We start from the raw sequence: 18,704 nt of genomic DNA, 5'->3' as shown, positions 1-18,704 counted from the left end.
ACTGGACTATGCAAGGAACACCTTGTGTGCCCCAGGCATGTCTCATTCCTTTCAGCCCACCCTGCCCCAATACACTAAAGGCTGTCTGGGGAGGTGCTAGCACCTCCCCAAGCAGGAAACCTATTGTCCAGGCCTCCCTGGCTGGGATCACTCCCAGCAGCAGGAGGTCAGACTTGTGTCTGTGGCAGCAGCATCCATTTTGTGATGCTGAGGCTTTGGTTAGAGTTAAACAGCAAAGTAGGATTTTAACATGTCTCTCCCTCTAGAAGGGAGGAATAATATCCTCATCACCAGAAATGGTATGGGGGTATTATTCCAAAGCGTTAGACACCTTACACGACATGTTTTGATAAAGCCAAACCATAGTTACCATAACCGTTTAAGATTATAAGGCACTTTAAGAGTATATGGTAGGCTATATCATAGAACAGCTATAAGGACATGGTTCCGAAAGCTGCAGACAGGCTCAGCTCATGCTAGAGCACCATCTCACATGTTACCAAGCACTCTGCCTCCAGGATTGTTAAGGCCTGCCATAGGAGTGACTGATAGGTACCCATGTGTCTATATATAAGGGTAGATATAGGCATACTATATCTAAGCAAGGGGTGATTACACGACCTTGCCCCAGCTGAGTGATCAGCCAGTTGTGTCTGATTGGAAGGCCAGACCAGGGGTGGCATAATACATGCTGCAGCCCCTGGGAGGCCTAGGGTACACCTATGCCCTGGGTACCTAGGGTACACTGTACAGGGTCCAATAAGGTGATCCTTACCAATTGGTTATGTACCTAGGGTACATGGAGTCCATTTTAAAGAGAGAGCAGACAGCCTGAGACCCTGAATGGCAGGATCTCAGGCCAACTAAGTCGAAAAACCAGCTAGACACTAGGCAAAAAGTTGGGGGTAACCATAGTCAGATATCCACCTTCCTACACAACCCCCCCCCCCCCCAAACAAAAGGAGATAAGGCTGGCCTTGACAAGGTAAGCCTGTATTGCCTAAGTGGCCATATAAGGAAAAACCAGCACTGGCATGGTTACCCCCTGTCTCATGGTCCACTAAGCAATCCCTCATCCTAAAGGTATCATAGGGTCTCCATCATAGGGAATCTCTACCTTTGGGGTGTCTTAGCAAAGTAAAAGGCTGGTGTTGAGATGGAGTACTGAAGTGAGTGTCCTCAAAGTGAGGCCTCAGCTTCCTCCAATCATCCTCCACCATGGATGCCTTTCTTTCTTTCACTGAGTTGCACTGTGCTCTCAGGGTCAGCCTCTGGCTACCTAAAGCTGGAGGCTGGGTCCCTTTTGTGGGCTTACTGGAGGGACAGGTCAGGTTCGGGGCCCTAAGGTCCCAGGTTTGCCTGTGCCCAACAGAATCCCTCTGGGGGAGGTCCCTAACTACCTGTAAAGGGGATCCCTCAGGAATGTTTTTACCAGTGGCGGCTCCTCCATACGGGCGTTTGGGCGCCGCCCCCCTGCTTTCTCGCAGTGCGAGAAGGCAGAAACATAAATGGTAATAACTACCATTTATGTTTCTGCCTTCTCGCACAGCGAGAAAGCAGAAGTGCCTGATCGGGGGTGGGCGGTCCTGCTTGAGGGCAGGGGGGAGTGGCTTGCCCAGTGTTGTGCATAGGGACTGTTTGGCCGGCCCTGGGGCCGATCAAACAGTCCGTATGCACAACACTGGGCAAGCCACTCCCCCCATGCCCTCGAGCAGCACCGCCCACGGCGCCCACTCTACATAGCGAAAATGGTCCCGGCTGGGGCGCTCTCTACTGCGCCTCAGCGTTGTGATTGGCAGAGCGGAGGGAGGGAGGCTGCCTCTCATTCATGACGACATGACGACGAGAGCTTCAGGACGGCGGGAGCGGCAGTTTGGACGCATCCAGAAGCTGCGGTGTGCAGGACGGAGCGGGAGTTGGAACGCATCCAGAAGATGTTGCAGGACGAGGATGGTAAGTTTTATAATATTCTTTCATTTACCCACCCGCCTCCACCCCCCGTGACGACCCCCACCCCCATCATGCCGGCCGTTACTGTGAAGTTATGAATGTACAAAACTATTTTAGGCCCTCCTTAGGCCTAAAATAGTTATGTACATTCATTACTATTTTAGACCCTCCGGTGCCCTATCAATGCCAGTCAGGGCCGGCTTTAGGGCGATGCGATCGTTGCCACCGCGCGGGTGCTGGCTTCCTGGGGGCGCCGTGTTTGAAAGTTTATTATGCCTTTGAAGCACCTGCTGCAGCGTTTCTTTCACCCCGCAATTACCAGGCCTCACATAAATGTCAAGATAACTCGTGTGATTAATTATCTTCCTGGAGAGAGATCAGTGTTTTGTATAGTTGTGGTTTTGACTTAGGTGAAGTTAGTGCAGAGGGTTAATATGCCTGCTGCAGAGAACGTGTACCATGTAGATTACAGATGTAAACAGATCAGCAGGTTACTTGCAATGTATAATTTAAAGTCCTTAGTCCTAATATAGAATAGTGAGGTATTAACTTTCATCCTAGAACTGCATACACGCTGCAAAGTACAGAACATTGATCAATGTTGCAAAAAGGGTTAATTTGGCTAGAAATCGATTCTTATTATTAAAGAAAACTCCCAACTATGCTGTTTCTTTTTCGACTCCGAGTTTGTGCTTCTCCACACCAAGCACTCTTAAACTATGCTGCCTACCAGTATGGATGACATGTGACTCCTACACTTTTAGTCCTTTGGCTTACGTAACATTTCCTACACAGTGATTTACACATGTATGATTGAATGTCTGTGTGTAATATGCGTGTGATGCAAAGTGCTCAGACACCCTGCACTGGTATGAGTGGCGCTATATGACTAATTCAATGCATCTGAGAGAGTGTGGTTATGGAGACTTGGTCACTGTTTTCGCCACCCAATCTTTGGCCCTAATGGAGACCTGAGGTGACATATAGTTCATCTTTCTTTGGCAATAAGGTCAGGCGGCTAACGCCAATGTTCCCTATTCTTTTAAAATAATGCAGTCAGGCTTAATGGATGGCACGGGTGCAAGCAGGAATGAAGCACGATATGGGACAGTTTTAAATGTGTTTAATTATTTCAAGTCTACATATCCTACCTACTTTTATAAATATTCTTGCTTTCTGAAATGTGGTTTAACCTGCATCCTTTGGGCCTTTTTTTTTTGTTCTTCAAAATTTCCTTGGCGTGAGGGTCCTGCAGTTCCCCTTTAGTCAATCAGTCTCGCTATGACACAAAACACATTTAGACCCTTTTTTTACGCCCCACCACTTTCAAATGTCACCAGCCACCACTGGTTTTTACCCATCACCTGGCTAGGGCTACTAGCCAGGCAATCCTCATTCTTTTGATGGGGGGTTCTTGTGGACAGGGGCCCTCTTGGGGTCCACTGGTCTCCCTGACCTCTGCAGCCCTGGGCTGACTGAGGCAGGGTAGAGAGAGGCAGGCTACCTGCACCAGACTGGGCCCCACCTTGGAAGGGGCCACTGACATCAGAGGCTCTGCCAGGCCAGGCCTGGCTACCTCTGGGGCAGTTCCTTCACAAGGGGTGAGGTCAGATCCCTGAGGAGGCTGACCTTTTCCTAATGTCTGGGGAGAGGGAGACTTTTCTTCCTCCCCACTACTCTCTGTTTGTGTGGAGTGATCCATAGTTTCAGGCTTCACTACACCTATGTCAGTCTGAGTATGGGCTGAGACCATTACAGCCTTGCCAACCTTTTCAGGGAGGCACTCAGTTTGGGTTTGAGCTGTGACTGTCACAGCTCTGCCAGTCTCTACAGGGAAGTCTGTCTTTGCCTGGGCTGTGGCTACCACTGCCCTTCCAACCTTTTCAGGGAGGAAATCTACTTGGCCAGGGGTTGTGGCTGGCACAACCCTACTACCCTTTTTTGAAAGGCCTACCATTTTAGAATGGGTGTCTTGTTCAACTCCAGCCCAAGCTGAGAGTTCTAAGTCATTCCCCAGTAAGCAGTCCACAGGCAAGGTTGGAGACACTGCCACCCTTTTAGGGCCAGTGACACCTCCCCAGCTGAGACATACCTCTGCCATGGGATGACTGTTCTGTTTGCCATCAATTTTAGTTACCTGATATGAGAAACCAGGCAAAAGCTGCTCAGAGGGAACTAGCCTATGGGCCACCATAGTGATGCTAGCTCCAGTGTCTCTGTAGGCCTCAGCTTTTCTACCATTGATGTAGGGCTCCTGTCTGTACCTACCCAAAGTGTTGGGACAGGCAGTGAAGTTGGCAAACCCCATGCCACCATCACAGACAAGAGTAGCTGCTATAGGGGGATTGGCTAAGCCAGGATCCCCCTGTGTTCCCCAAGAAAACCCAACCAAATTTTGGGGGGCACTCCCACCACCTGGGGGATTACTGCTGACAGTAATAGGTGGTGTGACAGGAGTAGTTGGAGGAACAGTTTTGTTTTTAGCCCTTGGGCAACTGCTGTCAGTTTTCCAATGCCCAGGAGTTTTACACTCATGGCAGTAAGGCTTTTTAACTGTTGTAGAGGAGGGAGCTTGGGACCCACCACCCTGTGTGGAGTTTTGGGGCCCTGAGGAAGATTTCTCTTTTGCTTTATCCCCACCCTTCTCTTGAGGCTTGGTGGTATCTTTCTTTTGGTCACCACCCTGATTTTTAGGCCTAATCCTGGTCCTGGCCCATTTATCTGCCCTCTTTCCCAGTTCTTGGGGAGAGGTCAAATCTGAGTCTACCAGGTGTTGATGGAGAAGCTGGTTCTGACAATTACTAAGGATGTGCTCCCTCATAATCAAGTTGTACAATCCTGTATAGTCCTGCACCTTGCTGCCAGTTAACCAACCTTCCAAAGCCTTAGTGGCACAATCCACAAAATCAGACCAGTCCTGTGTCTGTGTCTTCTGGGTGTCTCTGAACAACAACCTATATTGCTCAGTGGTTAAGCCAAACCCATCTATCAGAGCACTCTTCAGGACTTTGTAATTGTTAGCATCCTCATCACTGACTGTGAGGAGCTTGTCTCTACCTTTGTCAGAAAAGGAGAGCCACAAGATAGCTGCCCACTGACTCTGGGGTACCTGCTGCACTTTGCAGGCCCTCTCCAAAGCAGTCATCCACTTGTGGATGTCATCCCCATTCTGATATGGGGGCACTATCTTGCTTAGGTTTCTATGGTCATAAGACCTATCCCTATCTCTAGGAATGTTGCTGCCACCAGTGGGTTCTGACCCACACAATTTTTGCTCTCTAGCCAGAGCAAGCTTCTCCTTGGCAAGGGCAAGTTCTTCCCTCTGAATCCTCAGATTAGCTTCCCTCATTCTGGCTTCATGCTCCTTTCTCTCAGGGAAAGTCAATCCCCTGTGAGAGGAAGCACTAGAGATGCTAGAGACATGGGAGTGGATGGATTCCCTTGAAGGGGATCTGTCCCTCCTGCTTCTCTGGTTAAGCCCACTTGGGGGTCTGTATGGGGGGACCCCATGCAAACTCCCATGTAAGCTTAGGTTAGCCTGGCTAAGTCTTCCTACTTGGCCCTGGCTGTCTACGTCTTCATCTGAAGTCCCATCTGACTCCTCTGTGGTGGGTAGACCCTTATCTACAGCTATGGCACCATACTTGGCAGCTCTTTCAGCATCATAGGCCTCCAGAAGCTCCACTAGCTGTCTAAGGGTAGGGTTGGAACCCTGTTTTAATCTCCTGGAGGTACACAGTTGTCTCATCTCCTGGAAAGTGAAGGCATCATATCTAGAGGGAACCTGTCTAGGATTCTCCTCTCCTGAGGGAGCATCAGTGTGATCTCCATTCAGGGACATGATTCTAGTGAGGGTGTGGTGTGTGCACCTACCTACACTAGTTGTTTCTACTAAACCTCTCTAGTAGTTGTAGTCAGGGTGTGTTACTCCCTTCAACCTACAACTACTAAGTCCAGTAGGACTTAAGTATTATAATCTATGTTATATGTACCTAGACAATATCTGTGTGATCTTTCAATTTAGTATCTCAAGATTACAATGGTATTACAACAGCAAGCTCAGATCCCAACCGCTGCTCACCAATGTGAGAAGTTGGCCTGATGTATGATGTCACTAGTTCTAGTGCACACCTTATATCAGTCCAAATACCCTTATGGTGATTGGTTGTAAAGTCAACCTTATAGACCAGCTATCCTAGTGGTAGCATGGACAAGAGCAGTCTTAGGCTAAACTCTGAATGGCATGTGAAGCCAGCTGTGATACCATATATAATCCCTTGAATACCAAATGAAAGGACACCACAACAGGTATATATATAAAATAAAGTGTATTTATTCTAGTCAAACCCTCAGCACTCTTTATGAGATTAGAGGTAAGTACAACACAGTCTTATTTAAGCATACATTAAGTCACACAGGTAAGTAATACAGTTAGGCCCTAGGGGCCACGCAAACCATATACTAAGTAAGTGGTATAAGGACCACTGTCACGGAAATAGAATAGGCCTAGGCCTAGGGAATCGCTGGGGCTACACTACACTAGCGTTAGTTAGGAAGTGGGAGGCCCACGGGATTCGTGTGCAGAGTGGAAACACTCACGCGTAATGCGTAAAAGTCACTAGCAATAGTACAGTTTAGAAAACGATAGATTTAGGACACTTCCGGAGTAGCTAGGAAGTCGAGACTGGAAAACTAGATACTAGGATAGTCACTATCCTGATGAGCACCGGAGTACCCAAGTTACCTAGCCCACAGGCTGCGGGTGCATAGGGGTGAAGTTGCGTCGGTTTTCGTCGTCGACTCCTATGGATGCCTGAAGAAAGATGCTGACAGGCAGTCAGTGAAGAGTGTCCGGTGGATCCCAAGGCTGGGATCAAGAAGAGAGGAGACCTGCAAGCAGAAGGGACAGAGTCAAGGTCACTAGCCAGTGACCACGTGGAACCAGGAAGGAACCAGGCGATGTTGTGAAGATTGCAGGTGAAGGTGAAGCTTGTCGCTGCAGCCAGGAGGACCAGGAAGCGTCGAGGATGACCAGGACCAGGAGGCGAGCTGTCCCACGAAGGCTCTTGCTGTCGGCGGCGTCGAAGTTGGACTAGGACTCACCAAGCCTTGGCAAGCGGAACCCACGAAGAACGGAGGACTTGCTTCTGGTGCAGACCAGGAAGGTCTGGGGTGCTTCTTCTTTGCAGAGAAGCGGGAGCCAGTCTGGAGGAGCCAAACCAGCGCAGAAGATTTCAGGGTGCGTCGTCACAAAGGCCACTAGCCAGCGGGCAAGCAACCGGACAGACGCGGCAAGCAGGAAAATGCAGAAGGGCCCCACGCAGGACTCGTGGAGTGTGGGGGGCTGATCTTCGGTGCAGATGGTGCTTGGGGTGGGGGCTTCTCAATCCCCGGTGCACAACTTCGAGGGTGTCTCAGAAGCTGCGCTTGAAGTTACTAGCCACTTTTCCCAGGTAGCCGGTCCCACGTCGCTCGTCGCCTCCACGGATCTCAGCTCTGCTGTGGATGTGGATCAGGGTCGGAGAAGTCTGGAAGTCAAGGCTCTGGTCGGGCTCTGCAGTCGGTTCCTCGTAGAACGTGGGCAAAGCAAAGGGTAGTCTCTTGATGGTGCCTGTTTGCACAGGGTGGCCACTCCTTGGCCACAAGGGAGATTCTTCAGTCTTCTTCTTTCGTCGAATGTCGAAGGTCCAGAGTTTCTGTTCAAGTTTGCAGGTTCAGGATAATATAAAGTCTTGAGGCCCAACTCCCACTCTTATACTAATCTGGGGGGCTGGGATACCTGCTAGGTCACGCCTTATGGGTGGGACCTGGGAGGGGGTGGTTACACCCACTTCCCTTTGTCCAGTTTTGCGCCAGAGCTGGGGCTGGAGTGCCCCAGCGCCGGTTTGAACTGGACTATGCAAGGAACACCTTGTGTGCCCCAGGCATGTCTCATTCCTTTCAGCCCACCCTGCCCCAATACACTAAAGGCTGTCTGGGGAGGTGCTAGCACCTCCCCAAGCAGGAAACCTATTGTCCAGGCCTCCCTGGCTGGGATCACTCCCAGCAGCAGGAGGTCAGACTTGTGTCTGTGGCAGCAGCATCCATTTTGTGATGCTGAGGCTTTGGTTAGAGTTAAACAGCAAAGTAGGATTTTAACATGTCTCTCCCTCTAGAAGGGAGGAATAATATCCTCATCACCAGAAATGGTATGGGGGTATTATTCCAAAGCGTTAGACACCTTACACAACATGTTTTGATAAAGCCAAACCATAGTTACCATAACCGTTTAAGATTATAAGGCACTTTAAGAGTATATGGTAGGCTATATCATAGAACAGCTATAAGGACATGGTTCCGAAAGCTGCAGACAGGCTCAGCTCATGCTAGAGCACCATCTCACATGTTACCAAGCACTCTGCCTCCAGGATTGTTAAGGCCTGCCATAGGAGTGACTGATAGGTACCCATGTGTCTATATATAAGGGTAGATATAGGCATACTATATCTAAGCAAGGGGTGATTACACGACCTTGCCCCAGCTGAGTGATCAGCCAGTTGTGTCTGATTGGAAGGCCAGACCAGGGGTGGCATAATACATGCTGCAGCCCCTGGGAGGCCTAGGGTACACCTATGCCCTGGGTACCTAGGGTACACTGTACAGGGTCCAATAAGGTGATCCTTACCAATTGGTTATGTACCTAGGGTACATGGAGTCCATTTTAAAGAGAGAGCAGACAGCCTGAGACCCTGAATGGCAGGATCTCAGGCCAACTAAGTCGAAAAACCAGCTAGACACTAGGCAAAAAGTTGGGGGTAACCATAGTCAGATATCCACCTTCCTACAATCAGCTCCACCCAATTAGTCACCAACCCCACACACTAAGCAGGACACATGCTCAACCCCATCTTCATGGCCAGCGACAGAATCAAATACAGCCATGTCACCAAACTCACCTGGACAAATCATGCCACCTCCACTTCATCATCACAGGATCCCCTGGCACCGCCAATAAGCCTCCCAGCACCTCACACCACAGTTGCACCAAAGTATCAGCCAGTTTACTGACACTCTTAACACCTCCTACCCTGTCACCACAACCAACTTAGAACAGACTGTCAAGAACTTCTCTGCCTGCATCACCGATTGCACTGACAAAGTCGCCCCTGGCAAGCCCACCAAACTCGCGAGATCCACCAAACAGGCCAGTTGGTAAACCACAGAAGTGAGAACCATGAAACACAATTGCAAGCAACTAGAAAGGAAATAGTACACAAGCAAGGAGCCCACAGACGAGCAACCTTCAAGTTGTCCCTCAACCAATACCAATAACTACTGAAAGAGAAGAAGAGGCGCGCCGTGACCGACCGCATCACAGCCAGCTCTGACCACAGCAAAGTACTCTTCAACATCGTCAGATATTTCTCCAACCCTTAAGCCACTGAAAACATCATCACCTCTTCTCAGGAACTCTGTAACACCCTGGCGGACTTCATTCACGACAAGTACTCCACCAATTACAAAAACTTCGAACCCGCACCCACCGCCACCAACATCGTCAGCCTCTTCGCTCCCATGGATGCAAACCCTGATGTTATCTCCAACCACCTGCTCTATGCCTGGGACCAGCTCGCAACAGCCATCATGAATTCCCTCCACTCTGGAGCACCCATGGACCCCTATCTCCACCACATTTTCAACCTCCGGAAAAAAAAATGCTGCAGCTAGCACACTGCGGTACAAAAGGGGGTGGTGATGGACGGAGCATCAGAACCAATCAAACACTCACACCCAGTCAACAGATCTGGGTTTGATCCATCACCGTTCTTTAGCCCACTCTGCCACCCCAGTTCAGACATGGCCATATGCAAATCAGTCTGACCCTGTGCCTCATGGGAACAGTCCAGCCCGAACTGCCAAGCCATGCCTTCCCTGGACCGGAAACAAGCTTCCTAGGACCGGTTTCTGGCATTTCAGCCGTCTTCAGCCAGGCTTGCTTGAATCCAGTGGCAAAGTGAGCAAGGGACTCACGTCTGAGCATACCCTGCCAACTTATGGCGAACAAAGCGGTACAAAAGGGGGTGGTGATGGACGGAGCATCAGAACCAATCAAACACTCACACCCAGTCAACAGATCTGGGTTTGATCCATCACCGTTCTTTAGCCCACTCTGCCACCCCAGTTCAGACATGGCCATATGCAAATCAGTCTGACCCTGTGCCTCATGGGAACAGTCCAGCCCGAACTGCCAAGCCATGCCTTCCCTGGACCGGAAACAAGCTTCCTAGGACCGGTTTCTGGCATTTCAGCCGTCTTCAGCCAGACTTGCTTGAATCCAGTGGCAAAGTGAGCAAGGGACTCACGTCTGAGCATACCCTGCCAACTCATGGTGAACAAAGCGGTACAAAAGGGGGTGGTGATGGACGGAGCATCAGAACCAATCAAACACTCACACCCAGTCAACAGATCTGGGTTTGATCCATCACCGTTCTTTAGCCCACTCTGCCACCCCAGTTCAGACATGGCCATATGCAAATCAGTCTGACCCTGTGCCTCATGGGAACAGTCCAGCCCGAACTGCCAAGCCATGCCTTCCCTGGACCGGAAACAAGCTTCCTAGGACCGGTTTCTGGCATTTCAGCCGTCTTCAGCCAGGCTTGCTTGAATCCAGTGGCAAAGTGAGCAAGGGACTCACGTCTGAGCATACCCTGCCAACTTATGGCGAACAAAGCGGTACAAAAGGGGGTGGTGATGGACGGAGCATCAGAACCAATCAAACACTCACACCCAGTCAACAGATCTGCTCACTTTGCGACTGGATTCAAGCAAGCCTGGCTGAAGACGGCTGAAATGCCAGAAACCGGTCCTAGGAAGCTTGTTTCCGGTCCAGGGAAGGCATGGCTTGGCAGTTCGGGCTGGACTGTTCCCATGAGGCACAGGGTCAGACTGATTTGCATATGGCCATGTCTGAACTGGGGTGGCAGAGTGGGCTAAAGAACGGTGATGGATCAAACCCAGATCTGTTGACTGGGTGTGAGTGTTTGATTGGTTCTGATGCTCCGTCCATCACCACCCCCTTTTGTACCGCAGCTAGCACACTGCCATCCTCATCTCATCCATAACCACTGCCGCCTTCCCAAAGTATGGAAGCACACTGACCACAAACCCCTTTTCAAGTAACCTTCCGCTGACCCCTGCAAACTCAAAATCTACTATCCCATCCCTCTGCTCCCATTTCCCGCCAAAGTCCTCGAAAAGGCCATCAACTGCCAACTCACAGAAGACCTGGAGATCAACAATCTTCTCGACCACTCCCAATCCGGATTCCACACTGAAACAGCCCTGATCGCTGCCACTGACAACATCAAAATCCTCCTTGACCGGGGAGGAATGGCGGCCTTGATCCTCCTTGACCTCTCAGCAGCATTCAACAGCATATCCCACTACGCCCTTATCAAGAGGTTTCATCACATTACAGTCCAAGGAGAGGCCCTCAAATGGATCACATCCTTCCTCACCCGAAGAACCAAATGACTCTGCTAACCACCTTGGAACCCAAGAATGTTATCTGTGGCATCCCTCAAGGCTCATCCCATAGCCCTACACTGTTCAGCATCTACATGACCCCCTTGGCCAACATCGGCAGAGCCCACGGCATGAACATCATACCTTATGTAGTTGACACCCTGCTCATTCTCTTACTATCAGAACACCCTTCCACCAAGGAGACCAACTTCTACAGGTGCATGATGGACATCACCTACTGGATTAATAACAACTGCTTAAAACTCAACACAGACAAAACGGAAGTGCTGATCTTCGTAAATAACACCTCCCCATGAAACAACTCTTAGTGGACTACCGAACTAGTACCAGCACCCACTTCAACAGACCATGCTCACAACTTTGGCACCATCCTGGACAGCAAGCTCACCATGAAAAACTAGATCAACTCAGTCTCTTCCGAATGCTTCCTCATTCTTTGCATGGGCCATAAGATCTTCCACTGACTCCCCGTCAACAGCAGATTAACCATCACTCAAACCCTCGTCACCAGCTGGCTGGACTACAGCAATGCACTCTACTTAGGAATCTCCACGCACTTCCTGAAGAGACTACAGACCATACAGAATTCAGTGGCCAGACTCATCATCAACCTCCCCAAATGACCCCCCCCCCCAACCACAAGAAGCTCCATTGGCTCCCCATTCAGAAGAGATTTCAATTTAAGGTGTTGATCCACATCTACAAGGCCCTTCCGAATCAAGGACCAGCATACATCAACCACCACCTGAAATTCCACCAGCCCTCCAGACACCTGCTCTCCCTCGCATCTGCTGACACAACAGTGGAGAATGCTCCTTCTCCTACCTCCCGGCGAAATCCTAGAACTACCTTCCCCTTCACCTACAGACCTCACCCTCTCTTCTGGAATTCAGGGAAGGGCTCTTCTCAGCTATGTTCTCAGCGCCTAGATACCCTTGCGGGTGATTAGCTGCGCTCTATAAATCCTGTTTGATTGATTGATCTACTGCCTACATTCATTACACATTTAGATATTAGAAGCGAGTGCAGGGATTCAAGATGTGCCCTGCCTGGGCATCTTCTTGGGATATTCAGTAAAATCCAGGCCGAGACGTTCTGTGATTAAGTATGCCACAATTCAAGGAGTTTCCATAATCGGACCTTGGACTACTGTTTTGCACGAAGAGATGGCTATAAAAGGAAAGATTTTATTAAGAGTTATAAGAGTTTGAAAACAGATTGCTGCTATGTGTAATATTTGTTTTAAAAATGAAAGCAGATTATCAAAGTAGAAAGCAGGTTTTCTGGCAAAAGGGTGGGAACTGGAGGAGTACCAAGTTCTTCCTGCCACCATTGAGGTGTCCAAATTGGGGAGTTTTTACCAAAGTGCAGGATTACAGTCTCCTGCCGTTCAGTTTTTGGCAATTTTGTTTCATCCAGATTGGAGCTACAGTCATACAGTTGCAGAAGGGAGATTTATTATCTTCTAGATCTTCAAATACACAATATTATCTGTATATTATCAGGGTATGAGACAATGTTGAAGCTCAATGATTTTATTAGAGCGTGCAAAGAGGACGTATATATATTGAAAAGGGTAAGAATGAGGGTAAATGCCACACTGAAGAGAGAAAGGTGCCAACTGAAAAAAAGGGCAAGTGATATTATGAGATACCAGTGGCGGCTCCTCCGCTAAGGCGTCGAGAACCGTCCATCAGAAAGGAGCAAAACCAATTAACAGCATATCTACAAATATCTCAGTCAAGCAGCCTAGAGATGAGGATAGAATGAGAAACAGTCTCAAAGGCTGCTGAAAAATCTAGGAGGATCGGGGTAGCTGATACTCCATGGTTTAAGATCATCTGTAACTGTTAGCAATACCTATTCAGTGCAATGATATTGTCTAAAACTCGAATAAAAGGGACCAAGCGAGTTTTCTATGGAAGCTGCGAATGAATTGCTTTATCGAGGACTTTTTCTGTCAAAAGGAGTAAAGGTATGGAATGATAATTTGAAAGAAGGGTAGGGTCAGTTGATGGCTTCTTCAGCAAAGGACAGACCATAGTTGATTTCCAGACGTTAGGTACAGAAGCTGTCTACAAAGAGAAGTTACAAAGGCTGAAAAGGATAGTCGCAACATCACTAACAGCAAATTGTATGCATGTGGGATACAAGGATCTTGCGGTGAGCCTGATTTAATAGCTTTGAGCAGTTCAGAGACCTGAGTATCGAACAGTGGAGGGGATTTCTCTAAAGATGTCTCAACAGGGGAAGTAGAAGCTCTATTGCGGAACATGAAACAATCTGATGAGGGGAAGTCAGAGAAGACTTTATGGATACTTTAAATCTTTACCTTGAAGAAAATGGCAAGATTCCTACAGTGCTCTTGTGAAGGCTGAATGGTATTTCCATCTACATCAGGTTTATTAGGTTGCCTTCCTAGGGTAAACAGCTCCTGGGTGGGACATTTAGAGTTAGTAATTAAAGAGGTGTAGCAGGATGATTTACAGCTATACCGAGCTGCGTATATTTAGTAATAGCATCCTTGTAATTGGTTTAGGATATTTCGTAATAATGTTTTCTCTACTTCCTCTTGAGTGTTTTGCACTCTTGTTTAGTCATTGTAAGTTCATCTGTGGACCAGGGAGTAGAAGGCTACTCTGTTTTTGTCTTGAGTAGGTGCTTGAGGGGTAGGTTATAGTATCAAGAGCTTCATTTTACCAATGATCGTACACGGAAACGGGTCGGTACCAGTAGTTGGAGTACAGCAGTGCAGGAGAGTCTATTCTCCTCGTAAGATAGATTCTATATAGGTGAGTAAGGGATGTTATTAAGCACTAGTAGATCTTTCATAGACATGTGCGTACAAATCATCGACAGGACAATCTCAGACGTTTGATGATGGTCTGTTGAAAGGTTCGTAGCTTTTTGAAGTACTTTGTGGTTGCAGTAGTTGTGTCCATAGACAGATGGCCCATATATGTTCCATTTATCCCTTAGCCGTGCTAGCCTTACCCTTTCAATGAGAGCAGAGCTCAGTTGTGGCATCTCAGTCTAGTTGGGGAAATAACATGACATTTTACAAGACCCTGGCACGAGAAAGCTATTGTTACAGGGAAGTAACTTTTTCTGTACGCTACTCGTGGTCTTCAAATGCTTCCAAGTACCAAAATGTTGGCATGATCATGGGGAAAAAGTTAGAGGGAAACCATTCCTCATTCTTTTGTGATTGCTGGGCTTTGCACGCTGTGGTAAAACAGGCAGCACAGTTAAGGGAGAGGTCCAGCAACCAGCTGCCTGTCTGTGACAGCTCCTCATCGCAAAGCATTACCTCCATGGAGTTGGATTAGCACCAGTGAAAATTTGTAAAAAAAAAAAAAAGTGCTATGGCCCTTGTCAGGAGGCCACGGCAGCTTGCACCACATATTGTCACTGTCAGTTCTGCCAATGGCAGTACCTACACAACTCCTAACCATCACACTGCTACAAGTGTGACAATTCAGACTGTTGGAGACCCCCAAAGCTATAAGAATGGCTTGGGAGGTAGGTATTAGTTGTTTACAATGTATATTGAATTAGTAAACAACTGCTTTTGTGTTCATTTTTAAATTACACAAACAGCGCCACCATGTGGCAGCTGTCATAAGTGCCAAGGGTGGCAATTAAGGGCTGCTGCCCAGCACCGGAAACCACCAGCTCAAATTAAGCACTGGTTAGCACCTCCAGGAAAGAGGAATTCATCAATGGTACTACACACAGGTAGCTGACCTGCCCCTGATCACGAGAAATGCGCACTCTACATTGCTGTACACCAAGGTGTACTGCGGTTCCTTACTCAACATTGGTGTGCTCTGATCTTCACACTCTACACTGTTGCTGTTATTGTCACACTCTACACTGTTAAGCATCACTATATGTTACCATTCTGTACTAGTGTAGAGAGCTGCCCCCTATTATACAGTTCTGTGCACTGCTGATCACTGTTTTAGGCTCCTGTAAAAGTTCAGTTGTAGACAGCAACACGCCCCTGTACAATGCTTTACACAACTGTACACTTCAGTACAATTCTTTATAATTTCAATCTTCTGTACAGCGCCGCATACCGGTGCACTGCCCTAAACAACTCAACATCCCTGTACTCTGGGCAGTTTATCAGACAAGGCTATATCCGTAAATCCATAAAGACATGGAACCTCGCGTGTTGGCTTTACTAAGGTCTGAGATACCACAAAAAGGCTGGTATATATGTAATAATTAGTATTATTATTATTGCAGTGCTTACTGTCCCATCCTTGTAGCTTAAAATATTTATAAATAAAAGATGTAATTATTATGCCAACTCGGCAGTCCTTGATTTATCGACATCAGAAGGATAAAACGCTGATTTAAGGCTTATTTAATGTTATGATCTACAGGTTCTCTGAAGTGTAAATTCAACCAAATTGGCAAAGAGGGCCAGCTTTAGAGCAGTGCAACTGGTGCGGCCACACTGGGCGCTGACCTGTGAAGGGGGGCGCTGTGACCTTAAGGGGGCACTGTGTTTAGCAATATCTTATGATAGGAGAGATGAGGGGCACTTCTGCAGGTGGTAGTGAGAAATTCCGAGGAAGCGGTCATGGGACGTGAGATCGCCAGTGATTGTCGCACCAGGCGCCACTAGCGCTAAAGCTGGCCCTGTTGAGAATGCCAGATTAAGCCTTAAGTAAAGGCCCCTAGGCAGTCAAAATTTCAGGGCCCCCCCTCACAAATTATCTCCTAATACCCCATGCACCGGATTGTTTTTACAAACTAACAGCTGCCAGAAGATGAGCTTTTAAGAGACAAACTGTTATGTGAATCTTATGTCTCTGGTTTATGTACTTCAAGTTGTTAATGGTACATTAAATTAAGACAGTATTTTCTCTATAGTCTTTAATGTAAAGTTTTCGTTTCTTTGAGTTGATTCATGTTTTTCTATATTTTGGAAACAATATTTAAGAAAGTTTGATTGTAATTTTCTTTCAAGATCAAATCAATATTATTTCGGGGGCCCCTAAAAGGAGTGGGGCCCATAGGCCGGTGCCTACTTTGCCTATTTGGTAATCCGGAACTGCAAATTGGCTAATTTACCAGTTATGGAATCTGTGGTTTGCTGTTTGCACACCAGTCTCCGCAGCAGGGTTGTTACAACACTGAGCTATCTTTCTTTGCAGCAGTATCGTTGAACCACTGAACTACTTTACCAGGATCAGATATTGGGAGAGGAGTTGGCCAAGGGCTAGGGCGGTCGGCCTTGAATCTGGGGAACCGGGTTCGAGTCTCGGCAATGACGCTGAACATCCTGTGATTCTGGGCAAATCACTTAATCTCCCCGTGCCTAACAAAAAAAAACCAAAAAAATGAATGAGCCCTCATGTAACGTAACTGGTGCTATGTAAAGCGCTCTGATACCCGATACCGGGTCAAGTTTGCGCTATATAAAACTCCGTAAAAAAAAAAAAATATATATATATATATATAGCTATCTTACCAGGATGGGGGAGCCTGTGACCTAAGATGTGCGCCAGTTTCAGCAGCAGGATCCTTATACCACTGAACTATGTGTCAGGACTAAACCTGTGAGCTGAGGCGCACACACCAATCTCTGCAACACAGGCATGTTAAATCCCTTCACTCCGCTCTCTTAGCCTGCTACAAAGGCACAAAAATGTGTTGAACAGCTGGTAACTCAAAAACGGGTGTTACCAGTAAAACCTGTTTTCTGAGACTCCAAGAGACAACGCTGTCTGGTTGAGAGTATGTTAAAGTAACACGACAAAGCACCATTGAAAAATGTGTGCATGCAAGATTTAGAACAAGTGCCCCACCCCCGGTTGGTGTGGCACTGATGTCAAGTGGGTGCCTGGGGGGAAAAAGAGAAATCCTAGCCCCATTATGCAGTACGCTTTGCTGCAGTTGTGCTATGCAGTGCTATGCACGCTGTGAAGCATGGCTATAACAGTACTGGTGGTAGGCGTACAATTCCCGTGGATATATGTAGAGATAAAGAGCAGGATCACATGGGACAGGGCTAAGAATTAATGTACTGGTTGTGGGGTTTGGTGTCGGCAGTGCTTAATTTGTAAACTGTTAAGTGCCAGGGCTCTGACCAGGAGGCCACTGCAGCTTGCACCACCTATCGCCTTGTCATCACTGCCAAAATAACTAATAACCATCTCTCTTGCATGTAAATGCGACAGTTCAGATTATTCCTGGTCCCCAAAGCTAAAGGACTGGCTGGGGAGGCAGGTATTAGTAATATTTGTATGTATATTTTTTTCCTAAACAACTGTTATACTGCACATCTCTAAATTACATGAGCAGCGCCACCTTGTGGCATATTGCCCTAAGTGTGGTGTTGACAATTACGTGCCGGTGCCAAGCACCGGAAACCAGTTAAGTGCCGGTGCTCAGCACCAGAAAGCACTGGCTCAAATTAAGCACTGGGTCGGCCAGGAGAAGTGGATCTTGTCCGGCACGGTTGGTGGCGGTCTGTTACTAGGGGAAGTGCACACAAACGGTGGAGGTCATTTATAGCACTTGGGTGTCTGCCAAAAAGTGTTCATTATCATATGTGCGGCTAAGCAGAAATTACGTTGTTGTTTTCCAGGTCATGAGAAGTGAAGTGGGGTCGTGTATCATGGCATCCCTGAGGAAGGCGCTGTACGCCGAAACGCGTGTTGAACAAATTCAATTCAAGCCACAAGGAAGAGATTGAAGTAAAGTTGTAACAATATGTGAATTCCAAAGATTTATCTGTGAATGTATAAAATATCTGATGGATTGAGAACAAGGATTCTTTAACTGACCAACAAAATTGAAACACGACCAAAAAAACGAGTTTTTCTCATTGTAACCCTTGAGTCCAGAGGTGACCTAGAGAAAAAAGATTATAACCGTATATACATTCTAGTGATCTATTATTGTATTGTTTGAACGAATTTCAAATTAAAATTGTCGTAGACGAGGGATATGTTTTAGTGTATGGATGCATGTATGTATGGATGTGTGGATGTATATAGGCTCGGATAATTGGGTTGATGTAGGAAGTGTGAAGGAGAGAGGGTTTGAATGTCATGTTTTTAAGCTTTACAGTTGTGTTGTTTAGGATGACCTGTTTTTTTAATCATTTACGAGATGTATTTACACGAATGTAAACAGGAGAAGTATTTTGTGAATCTATTGATTATGAAATGGTTATTGCACAGATTTAAAAAAAAAGAATACATATT

Source organism: Triturus cristatus, chromosome 4_2 (genome assembly GCF_964204655.1).
Source record: "Triturus cristatus chromosome 4_2, aTriCri1.1, whole genome shotgun sequence".
Lineage (NCBI taxonomy): Eukaryota > Metazoa > Chordata > Amphibia > Caudata > Salamandridae > Triturus > Triturus cristatus.
This window is presented reverse-complemented; position numbering follows the sequence as displayed.